Source organism: Onthophagus taurus, chromosome 7 (genome assembly GCF_036711975.1).
Source record: "Onthophagus taurus isolate NC chromosome 7, IU_Otau_3.0, whole genome shotgun sequence".
NCBI lineage: Eukaryota > Metazoa > Arthropoda > Insecta > Coleoptera > Scarabaeidae > Onthophagus > Onthophagus taurus.
This window is the reverse complement of record NC_091972.1, coordinates 36,038,256-36,050,767: the sequence shown is the minus strand read 5'-3', so window position 1 is coordinate 36,050,767 and position 12,512 is coordinate 36,038,256.

The following is a 12,512-nucleotide window of genomic DNA, read 5'->3' as shown; positions in this document are numbered from 1 at the left end:
TAAATCAACTGTTATTGGTAGTTTCGCTCGCTTTCATTAGCCGTCAGTCCTGGACGAAACCCTATTTCATGTTTCCATATTTTACATCAATTGCATATTTTACGCTCAAGGTTTATTGGTATGTTTCCGTTTCTCAGCATGCATTAATTTATTAAAGGCTGTCTATGTCAGTTGTATTCTGCGCTTTGTCTCAGGTGTGTGATTTTCTTTGTCCATTCAGATGGCGTGTTCTATGTAAATATGTTCCTCAATATAACTCCAACTTTCTAATACCGATAGAGAGTCATTTGTAGCGAGGAATACTATAGAAATATATTTAGACAATCACTTGGAAAGACTTTTTCAGTCCAAAATTTGCAGTACTTAATAGCTGTCTCGACCATTGAAGCACTTGTACATAATACTTTTTCAATAAGTAAGTCGTCAATTAAAAAACTTAGTAAAAAACAGAAAAAGTCGTGCTTAATTTTTTCATATTGCGTCACATTCTTCATCACTTCTTCTACTATGATTTTTTTTGAGTTTCTAGTTGCTAAAAATATGTAAAGAAGACTAGAATAAATTACGAACCTCCTACGTCAATGTATTAAAACGCCGTAAAAATAAAAAAATAGAGTAAGTTGTTGCACTTTTAGTGCCATGGCAATATGGAAAACAAATGAGTCTTTTACGGTCATAATAGAATCAAGGCCTACAGTAACAAATATTATGTCGCCTCCAAAGTTACCATAATCTTACTCACAAGCTACTCTATCAGAAAGCTGCCCAGTAACACCACACTGTGGTGTTACTCCCAAATGCCAGATTTAATTAAATCTTCGCACGATTTGGGACTCCAAAAGTAACATTTCAAACAGCAGGATATGGATGAACCACACTTGTTTTTTTCTGAACATGAGCAAATCCTGTAACTACTAAAGGACTTCCAAAACTCGACCAGACACATGTATCAAATGGCGAAATTCGTAAACTTGAGTCATAAGCCCGAACTCTGAGACTACTAATTAATATGCCACATTATTTGTTAGCCACAGCAACAACAACTTTAGCCACTCATTGAACCATCCACACCCATGTCGATATTTTCGACTACATCAACTCTCACCCAGCACATCACCAACGACAAAATCGGCCTCAACATTTGAAGTACATAAAATCTCATCATATCACACCAATTATAGCAATGCATAAGAGATCTTTTACGATAATTAATGAAATTAGGTCTTTTAGTCGTTCCCATCTCATGTTGTTGAGTATTCTGTGCTTTTTCTACCTCTTAGGTTCTTTTTTATAGCAATCATTTTGGTACACTTGCTTGAACTTGCATATATGCAACATTATCGTTTAGCCTTTGGAACATAACATAGTGTTGTATAATTTTCGTTTTTTTTTCTATTTCGAATTCGATCTGGTCATCTTACCAATATGGCTTTTTCCTCTTCTTTCTTTTTCTTGGTTACCAAGTGCCTCTATCGTTGCTGCTTTATCCATGATTTTAGGTATTCATACTCTTTACTTCCCACCTTTACTTCCAGAAATAAAATGGATGAACAACCATCACTTTACAGATTATACAGTTAATCGTCGAAATCTGGGTCACCTCTACAATTGCATATTTTTTCAAGACACTAAATTCCATTTGCAAAGAAATATCGTCTATCAACTTATAAAAAGAAGAGTATACCTACCAAATAGGTATCACTACATTGTTTAAAAAGTTTGCCATAATACTAATCACTTGTAAATTTTACGACTAGAAAACTAAAAAAGTACTTCGACGTGTATTATGTTTTATAATATAAATTCTTATTAGTACTAAAGTGAATTAAAATTTCAACTGATTCACTTAGTTGTATGCCGAAATGAAAAACAAACTTGCTTATGTTAACACAATTTGTAACATAATAACCTCTAATTGGTGTTATAGAACCGCTATCGTGCGAACCTTTTGTAACACGCCAATCCGTTCACTTGTACTATGTTGTCAGCAGGTTATTGGCGTTAGCCATTTTGATTTCGTCGCAACCTCCACCCAACCACCCAAAAGCGCATTACGGTTAACAATGCCTATAGGATTTCGCATACGTAACCGGTTTCCGAGGTTTGATAAAATGTGCACTACGAAGCGAGTAATGCATGTGCACACGGTAGAGGGAAGGATCGACACCGAGGTTGGAGTTGCATGTTTATGAACACCACTTTCGAGCGCGGAATTGAAAAAGTTTGCGTGCCGCGACAAACTTTCGTAATTGCAATAATTTAGTTTATGGGTTGGCTCGAATGCACCGAGGGAAAGACTACCGCCGAAGCTTTAGCTTTAGCTGCATAGTTTTTACGAGCAAATCTCGGCGTACAATCGTGTGTCTCGTAATTACCTAAACGGAAATCTGATTTTGTTTAGGAAGTGTTGTTCTACTTTTTGTGTGTTGATTTTATCAATTCATTATCGTAGCTTAATTAAATTATTTAATTGATAACTTCATGTAAACTTAGTTGTGGTATTAATTCTAATTAGAACTAAAGCAAACAGATGGATACGATTGAATAGTTAGGCTGTAAATGGCATGGATTAGGTTTATGTCAACATAGATAATTGCTGATAGTGATCCACCTTGTTACAAATTAGCCAAAGCAATATAATTAGTACATATATATGAAAAGCTTAAAAAGAGCCCTAATTATAAAAACTATAATCTACTTAGATCCAACATTAAAAAATGTTCATTTTTGCAAGAACTTAGTGAAGTCAGTTTTCAAGCAGATTCTTCTCTAGCAATTAAAAACTTTCAGCGATTTAAATTACATTAAAAGTCTCGGGGGATTCCCCGAAGTCGGTCTGCTGGACTGGGATGTTTCCCCGCCTCTAAGAGAGTGTAATCGGGAACAGGATGAAAATTCGTCCTGCCAAGACCAGCATTGGCGCAGTTTATAGGCAAGGGAACGGATTAACATCAACGTTAATAGTTGCCGTTTAATTACAGGTTAAAAATTAAACCGGGATTCCACGGAATCCGAATTATTCGGGAACGGGCGTGTTTCGGACCGGGACTTGCCCAGAATTAAATACGGTACTGGCATTATCCCTACGGATTACCGTATCTTAGTTTACTCTATTCCGGAGATTAAGAGATACTTTTACTGTTTAGAAGTAGAATCTTAGCAATTAAAACAGTTAGATTTTGAAATGTATTATTAAAGTACCTGTAAAATAAGCATAAAAGTCCCATCTGTATTCATCGAAACATCCTTTTCTCTTCTCATTCCATGAAAACAAACTTCCACAACTCGGCAATCCTTGGCCTTAGAACGGCCAGGGGGATGTGTGTGGAAATTGCTAAAGCCCGCAAACCGAGGAGTTGTCCTTAATCAAAAAGACAAAAAGAAAAACGAGATTCCGTGGACGAACTTGGAATTAAGTTCTGCGGACTAAAGAAACTTAGTTCTTTTCTTGTTGTTTTTACTTTTATTGATTTGTATTCGACATCACCTTATTCGGTATTTAAGTAGATATTCTTCGTTGCAATAAACGATAAGGCACATTTATTATAATTTCCAAGTGAATATTTAACGTAGATAAGAGAACCGCAACTGGAGTGAGAGTAGAGATTGTCATAGAGGAAGTTCTTAAGTAGGCTTTCAGAGAAAGCGATAAGACCAGTTTCAGCTTGGTATATAATCTGCGAATGGATGTAATTATAATAATTTGCTTGTCCCGAAACTAATTTTCAAACAGACATAATCGCAAAATTTAATTTTGTTATGCAACAAAAACAGTTTTCCTTTGTTTTGTACTACAGAATGGAAATTATTTAATTTCGTTATATTTTAATTCAAGTAGGATAATGTATTACTGCTAATGAATAACAAGGGCCAATTCCTATTATCATACAAATTAAATAATATGTATGCTTATTTCAACGTTTTGATTTAAAATTAATATTTCATTTATTATACATATAATTACCTAATTTATATTTTCAACAGTTTATTGATTTAAAAAATATTTTCCATGTCTTTATAATTATATAGAATATTATTGACAAAAACAGGCTTCATGTAATGGCGAGTATAGTTGTAAAATGCCAGGAATGATGAAAATGTTGAAATTTATTCAATATTAAAGTTAATGATTAGAAATATTAGGGACAATAATTAGGAATATCAAGCAGGAAGTTGATGGATGATGAGGACAAAGTTAAGAACATTGGAATAAGACAAAGCAATAAGAACATTGGAGGAAACTATGAACGATATCGATACATATTGATAATTTGAGGAATATCAACCCTATTCAGCTATATCACGGATGATGTTCATAAATGATGAGTGATAATAATGGGAGGTGAATAAAATAAATTTTTCTTATTGCTATTTTACTAAGAATAGACTTTTAATTAAAAAAATACATAGACATCATAACTGTTTAAAACAGAAATGTTCAGTGATAGAAGCTTAAACAGAAAAGACTAACTAAAGGAGAAATTGAACAAGCAGAATTAGATATGCATCTATGCAACAGCATAAACATTGATAAACTACAGGAAAGAAGGAGGATAAAGTAAAAAATGAAAGAAGCTGGACACAAGGCAGTGAGTTTAGAAACAAGGAAGCTAGACAACACCAAGGATTAAGTCAGAAATAACCAACAATAGCTGGAGAATCCAGAAATAATGAGAATAAAATGAGACAGAATCAGCGAAAATGAAAAGAGTGGAAAAGCCAATAATGTTTAGACTATAAAAGAGAAGTTAAAGGAAGGAGTCTGAATTTATACAGGGTATCCGAAAATTGCGTCTATATATTTAAAGAGATGATCCTACATCAAAAATAATGAAGAAAAGTTTATATAAAGTCTGGTCCGAAAATGCTGCCTAAAAGCGCTAGAGCCCTTTAAAGATAGCACTCAAAAAATACTTTTTTGTAATTCGCGACGGTAACGAAAGCTCTAACAGTACTCAAACGAGTGCTGTAATGAAACTCCTTACAGCATCCGATGCTGTAATGAGATTTTAGTAACATTTTATGGAAGCAGTTCAAGTTGGTGACATTGGGTCATTAATTTTTCTAGTTGTCAATGTGACAATTTTTGTCTATGGATGTTTAAACACGATCTTAGCATCGAATACAAAGTCCACAATGATGAGGACATTGAACACTGAGCAATTTCTCTTATTTTGGGAGGTGTACAGGAAACATTTTTTTCAGGTGAATACATTTTGTGTTTTGACAGTTTCTAATTGTCAAATCAAATTTCTATTTTCAAGTGTTACGGTGTTACCAACTGCTGCATACCTATTTCCCTACATTGCCAAAATTTATTTTATTTTTATTAAAAAAAAAGGATAAAAACGCGAATTACAAAAAATAGCATAAAAAACACGTTTCATAAGACTTAAAGCACTCATTCATTAAAAAACTCGTGGCTTCGCCACTCGTTTTTCAACTTGAATTCGCGCATTTCAAACGTGTCTTACGAAACTTGTTTTTTAATATACTATTAGTGCTATGAGTGCTATCTTTAAAGGGCTCTAGCGTACTTAGGAAGCATTTTCGGACCGAACTTTATATCGAGCTTTCGTCATGATTTTTGATGTAGAATCACCTCTTTCAATATATAGACGCAATTTCCGGACACCTGTATATTCAAAATAATATCGTCTAAATGTAAACTCTCTCATTCGCGGCGCTCATTTAATCAAACAGGAAAATTTCTCGTTCTCGACGGCTCGGCAGGTACACTCCGAAAAACCCAAACTCTGTGATGATTGCTATTCGTGAAGTTGAGATTTGAAATAACCCCACAAGAAACTTGGAAATCAATTTGCCAAAGATAATTTGACGAATTTATGTTATGATATGTCATGTATGCACTTGTTGCACTCCAATAGCAACAGTTCTCAATTGTGTGGTTAACAAAGTCTAACTTCTGACGGGTATCCTGGGGCTTTAATTCTTGCAGCAATTCGATTTTTTGTAAGCGATGATCTAAGCATATTTCAATAACTGGCGCGCTTCCAAAATGAAAAATTCGGATCGTCACGAACAGACTGATTCACACTCTTCACATTTTCTTCCGTTCTTAATGCCCTAAAAACCATTCGCCGCGCTACAGTCGCCGAATAGCTTTTGAAAAATTCTCTCACGAATAAACCGCGATCCACTCCTGAGAAATGTTTCATACCCACTAAATTTAGTCTTAGTTTGCACAGTCAACTAACCCAATATAAGCTTTCTTTTTGAGACACCATATATAACTCAGACACTAAGATGAATCCAGAATAAAGTAAAAGAACAATGTCAGAAAAAGACAAGCAAAGAATACATATATAACCTAGAAGCTAAGATGAATCCAAGCAAAAGTGAGGAAAACAAGTCAAAAAAAAACCGATAGAAAGAAACTTATCGCAGGAAAAGACGAGAAAGAAATAAGATACAAACAAGGAAGCTGAAAAAAGACCAGAAACTAATAAAGTTGAATTTCTTTATTAATACGGTCATCCTGACGAACACTACATTGTCGAAAAACCAGAAAGCTACCTGTAACTGCCAATGTTTCTGCGTGGTAGTAACTCAACCTAATTTTATTTTATCTTTCATACGAATCACATTAACCGTATCATTCAATTCTTTCAAAACTGTAAGTAAGACATGGTGAGACCATAGCCATTACCTTAGTACTACCATTAACGAGACAAAAACCAAGAAGTTTTTCTTTGCCACATATCTATCACATACCTTAACTTTCACTAACAGCGCTTATTTGATTGTTTGATTATTTGAAGTCTCCAAACAATCAGTCATTCAACGCCAATCAATTCGCATTCTTCGTTAACAACCTCTAAGAATCCTAATATTTCTTTTATGTCAAAGGAATTTAGAGGATCTTAAATATAAATGACTACTGTAAAAGTCAAATCCCAACTGCTCGCTGTTCTTTAGCTGCTTTGATACGAATATTGGCACCAACTTTGTACAATTCATAATGACCATCATCCAGACAGCCAACTATTTCATATAAGCACAAAAATGTATTATGTTTCATCATTCAGATGTTCGTGTTTGATTAGACTTCATGGTATTAGAAGAAAAATATAACTTTTCTGCCACTCTGGTCTGGTTATATCTGGTCTGGTCTCAGATAATATTGTTAATATTGCTTAAATCAAAGGCATAGAATTCCGGATCCCGAGCAATAAAAATAACGGCGCTATTTAAGACCAGCTGAATTTTCCACAACCCATTAGTCCACTCGGATTTGTTTTGACTTTCCATTCTAAGCAAATTTCTAATTGTTCTCATGTAACTTTCGACTTGTCCATTTCTATGTACATCAGGGTTTTTGTTTCGGATTGGTTTCCGAGCAATAAACTGTTATAATAAGCTGTCAACTGGAACAATAGCTAACCCAGGTTGTAGATATTTCGGAAACAAAAAGAAACAACATTATGGAACTAGTGATTATTATTAGTTCCTCAATGTTGTCTCTGATATACTCGAAACTCGAACTTCTTCAGCATCGACTATGACATCAAAATCGTTGTGGACATATCTCAATATAATCCCTATGACCACTCAACATATTTCCTAATATTCTTTAACACGGTCGTTGACATTTCGCAATGTCTGCTATGACATCATTCCAAACCGTCTCTAAAATTTACTTACAAAACCCCTGACACCCCTCTATACTACCCTGGCATCTCTTAACATCTTGCCTATTATTCATTAACATCATCATTGATATCATTAAACATTATCCGTGGGATATCGCAACAACAGCCGTGATATTTCTTAACATCGTCCCTGATATCTTCGAATATCGTCCCTAACCCTGCTCAACATTGTCATGATAACAAAATCGTTCCAAAATTTTATATAAAATTTATATGTTTTTGTTTTGAATTCTGAAGTTTATGATCTATGCAGTATAAAAACACTGGAGTTCGTTGTATCGAAGTTATGCACATTACAAGCAGTTAAAAATAAATTTCTTTTTTGACTGATTTTTGATACAGTTGTCTTTCTAGTGATATAATTTTATTCATATAATTACAAATTAGTTTTAAAGATGAATTAAAAAGCTAAGACAACTAAATTAAATTTGTAGATTTCTATGTATACGATCCTACTAAAATGTCGTTAGGTTTGAAACTTCCGAAAACTCGTTGAATCATTAACGAAAATTGATCCAACGGCACCCCCTATAGTATAACCACCGAAAGCGGTGCCGAAGTCAACCGCCTTCTTCGCGGCGAAGTGACTCTCTTCCAACTCGACGTTTCTCGAACTTCCCCGTTCTAATTAAGTATCAGAGCACCAATTTTCTCTATTTAACTTTCCGAACTCACCTGGTTTGCCGTTATATTTATAAGCGACCCACCTCTCCTCCGAAATATAATTTTCTTAACGCAGAAATAATATTTTTAGCCACATAAAGTAGAAAGGATATAGTTCAGACAAGAGAACACGATATCAGTACGTGTAGACTGGTGGTATAGTTAATTAGTAGACCACGTTGTCCTCTCGTTAGATGTCTACAAACTCATTACTGGAGGCATTGATACAGGGAAAATTATTCGGGTAGTGTCTCCACTGTCAATATAATAACCGGTACTGGTGACAATGACCAACTGAGCGCTGCTTGTAAATTATGCACGCGCATGCAAAACCATGATCGGTGTTCGAAAGGGTAATTAATGTTAACAGGAAACCGTAACGTGATGACAAATTATGCAAAAATATTCTTTCATATAGCTGAAAATATCAAAACAATTCGTTTTTATAATTTCAAGTAATCTCGTAGATTACTTTCTTGGGTAATTCCTAATTTTCCTGCAATCTAGGGATTAATCTTAAAATGTAATATATCGTTTCGAAGGTTTGTGTGTAATTGAAGGCTTACCACATCGTAAATCCAAAAAGGAAAGTGACGATAAATAGTGGCCATTGTGGGACCGATATAGAACAGTTAAAATAATGACGTGGTAATTACTGTTTTCCTCGAGACTCATCTACGTCACTGTCAGAGGTGGAATGGGGAAACCTGACATCGAATTTCTCAGCATGTGGTGCTGTCACTTCGCCCCTGGTACACAACGTCACGATTACGTACTCATTTACCAGAACATTAGCTATTAACGCCCCTCAAAGGAAAGGGAAATCCAATTTTGTTAAACGTTTTGTTTATACCTAAAAAGTATTTATTGCTTCTAATAAGTAATAAAAAACAAGTATTTTTTTTTAAATCTCGATACATTTCTTAATTTATAAGGCAATCCGGACTGTGACCGAAAACAGAGTTGGAAAGGGGGTTGGTTTATAATACAGCCGTCTCCGGAAAATGGCAACCTCGAGAATTGCCCTCTTACTTCCGGTGTCTTTAAATTCTCCCGGACGACGTTCTTAGGGCCTATAAATAGCCGGGTAATGGGTGTTTCTCTAGTGTCGGACGGGGACCGGAAATTTGGTTCTGTTTTTGTTTTTTTATGTCAAACGACGGATGTCGTTAAAAATCTAAGCTTGGAAAATTGCTTAATACTCCATTTCAGTAAGAAAACTATCGCTATCAATCTAAAAGATTTGTTGTATTTGTACTTCTCTAATGAAATGAAGTATAGCAATTATTTTTAAGGTAGAAAAACATTGTATTGGTGTAATTTTATATTAATTGATTTAGCTTCACTTTATTATAGTTAAAGATTTTTTTTTGACATAACAGATAACCAGTTAGACCAAGATTTCATATATTGATAGAGCATTATTTAATCCAGCAGAATACCTCCTAGAAGTTATTTGGCAATTTGTAAGGTGCTGGACTAAGCGTAGTTGTTATAAATTTATGGAAAAAAGAGGAAATTAAATGAATAAAAGTTTAGGAGTAGGAAGAGAAAAAGAACTTTACAGGCTTTGAATGGGTTATTGGGATCGATGGGGAAGTGTAAGATAAATAGTAGATAACCCGATGGTAGTGGTGCCAGATTTATATAATGCATTCAATTCCGTTTGGATTAAAGAGATTCTGCGTGTTCTTTAAAGAATCTCCATGGTACATAGTTTATGTAATTGACAGTTTATCAAAAACTATAATATTTTCTGTTTTTGAGCGGTGATACATTCAAAAGGTACATTCAGTGCATAGTGCAGTAAAGCGACGTTTAAAAACCTCGGAAAACTTTCGTCTTGTTTCTCTATCGAAATTTCATGTTTTCTGTCTAGTTTGTAGTGTAATATTTTCTTATTTGGTTGTAAGCGTAGAAGCTGAGATAAATTTTGGATACATTTATTGATAGTAGTAGAAATAGCCAAAAATGTAATTAAAATACAAAAACTACTGGTACCAAGATGTCATTCTGAATAACGATCAAGATATGGCGAATCTTGTTTTGAAGTAGCAAAGTTAGTAATTGCAAATAAATTTCAACGAGGTAATTTTACGAGAATCAATTCTGTGCGTAGTTTTAAAATTTTCTGATTATTTTCGGGAAGGGTTATAATTGCGCAGATTCAGATTTGCTTTTATTTCTAACTCCCATTTCCGTCAGATTGGTACTAGTAATTCCAAAAATCGTTTAAACGCATGTTCCGAAATTGCTATTAATTTTTCCCAATATATTCCTTCATTTTCCTAGTATTGTTCTTAACTATAGAGTTGTAAAGATTTCATCTTTCTATAATTATTGCGTACTATGTCCAAAGAAAGTCGTCTTTTCTTTCCACTCTTTGAGTACCTAACTTACAACGTTCTGGTTATACTCCATATCCAACATACAATCTTCTTGTGATGTACATGGACCTATCTCCTTATGCAGACTCATGAATGTAGATGTACAGGATCACAACTGATTATCTATATTAGATGTAAGTACAACCGGCATGCGGTACGAGCCAAGAGCGTTTCAAAATATTCCAGTATCGCTCTGTACATAACATAATGAGTACGCAAAGAGCAGCCTCTTACATTTCTCAAAAAGAAGCGAAATCTAGAACTTTGGTGGATTGACAATGTTATAAGCAAGTAGGGAGCAATATTAGCTGATATTAAATTTACTATCCGATTTAAATTTTCAATCTGTAATTGGATAGTATAAAAAACTTATTAGGATGCACCCCACTGGTTTTGAATTTTTATTGCTATCCATTGAGAATACTTGCTTAAAAACGACTTGCTCTAACTTCACGATTTTTGACTTCTGGTGATTCTTATTCTAGTCTTCAATATTTATTTAAGGGAGGTTGCCAAGGGACGATATCCGACGATGGTGTGTTCTCCAATATCGATTAGATATAGGAATTAATGAAACAAAGGCGGTTGAATCTCGCAGAACCTATTTCACTACAACCAAGAAAAAATATACTAAAACTTGCTAAAAACTGCATGGTTGGGTTGGGAGCTTTAGAAGAAGTTTTAGAGGAGGGGCTGTTAACAAAAGCATATTTTTTCCATTAAAAAAAATTGCACATAAAAGAAAGTGTTTCTGAAACGTCAGCAACTTTAAAAACTTATTAATAAAATAAATCTCATAAACCACACGTGTCCACACACTATGACTAGCACGACTAGCGTAAAGGGTGTTGATATACCTACTACAAAAATGCCCGATGTTTTATTCCTATAAGAGCATTTTCTTTTTTCCCAGATGCCGCATTTAATATTGTTTGTACAATCTAATAGTGTGACATTTATGTTTTGCCCTTAGTTTGGGTTCACCTTATAAACTATTAGGAGTTACGATGCTTTCTGTAGCAAGAAATTTTTCGGTATCAGTGAGAAAGTTGACAAAGATAATGGCTTACTCATTATCTATGACTGTTAAAATCGATTAGAACCAATAACTTATCAAGTAAATCAGAAATAAAAATTTCGGGCACGGTCAAAACACGTAAGCTACACAAGGGCATGAACTGTAACAATGGTATGCTTGGCAACGACTAAAGTATGTTAAATATTACAAACAAAGCTTATATTATAAGCAAGTTTGAGACACAATTTCAGAAGTGCCTTAACGGTAAACTAATTTCAGAAGAATGGAACACTACCCTTATATCTACCATACATAAAGAGGGCGATAGACAAAACTGCGACAATTACAAAAGTATAGCAATAACAGGCACTTCTATATAAAGTATATGGTAAGATCCTGGTCAACAAAATATACCTAGAGAACAGGGATGTGGAAGCGAAAGAGCCAGCAGGAATCCGAGCTGGAAGATCAACACAATAGACCACCTCTTTTGTGTCTCCCAGTTAATAAGAAAAACAGCGAATAATCAGGAAACCAGCCTAGTGTATATAAACCTAAAAGATCGAAGAAACGAGCATCAGTGCCATAATAAAGGCAGTAAGAAACTTATATCAACAACCTAAAATCAAGATGGAACAGAGAGTGTCGAATGGTTTCCAGATCACTAAAGGACTCAAGCCTGGTGAGTTGCCTATCCGTGACGCAAAAGAAGAGGTGCAAAAGAAAAAGTAAAAGTATTCCGTGAAATGATAGCATCATCTATACACACTA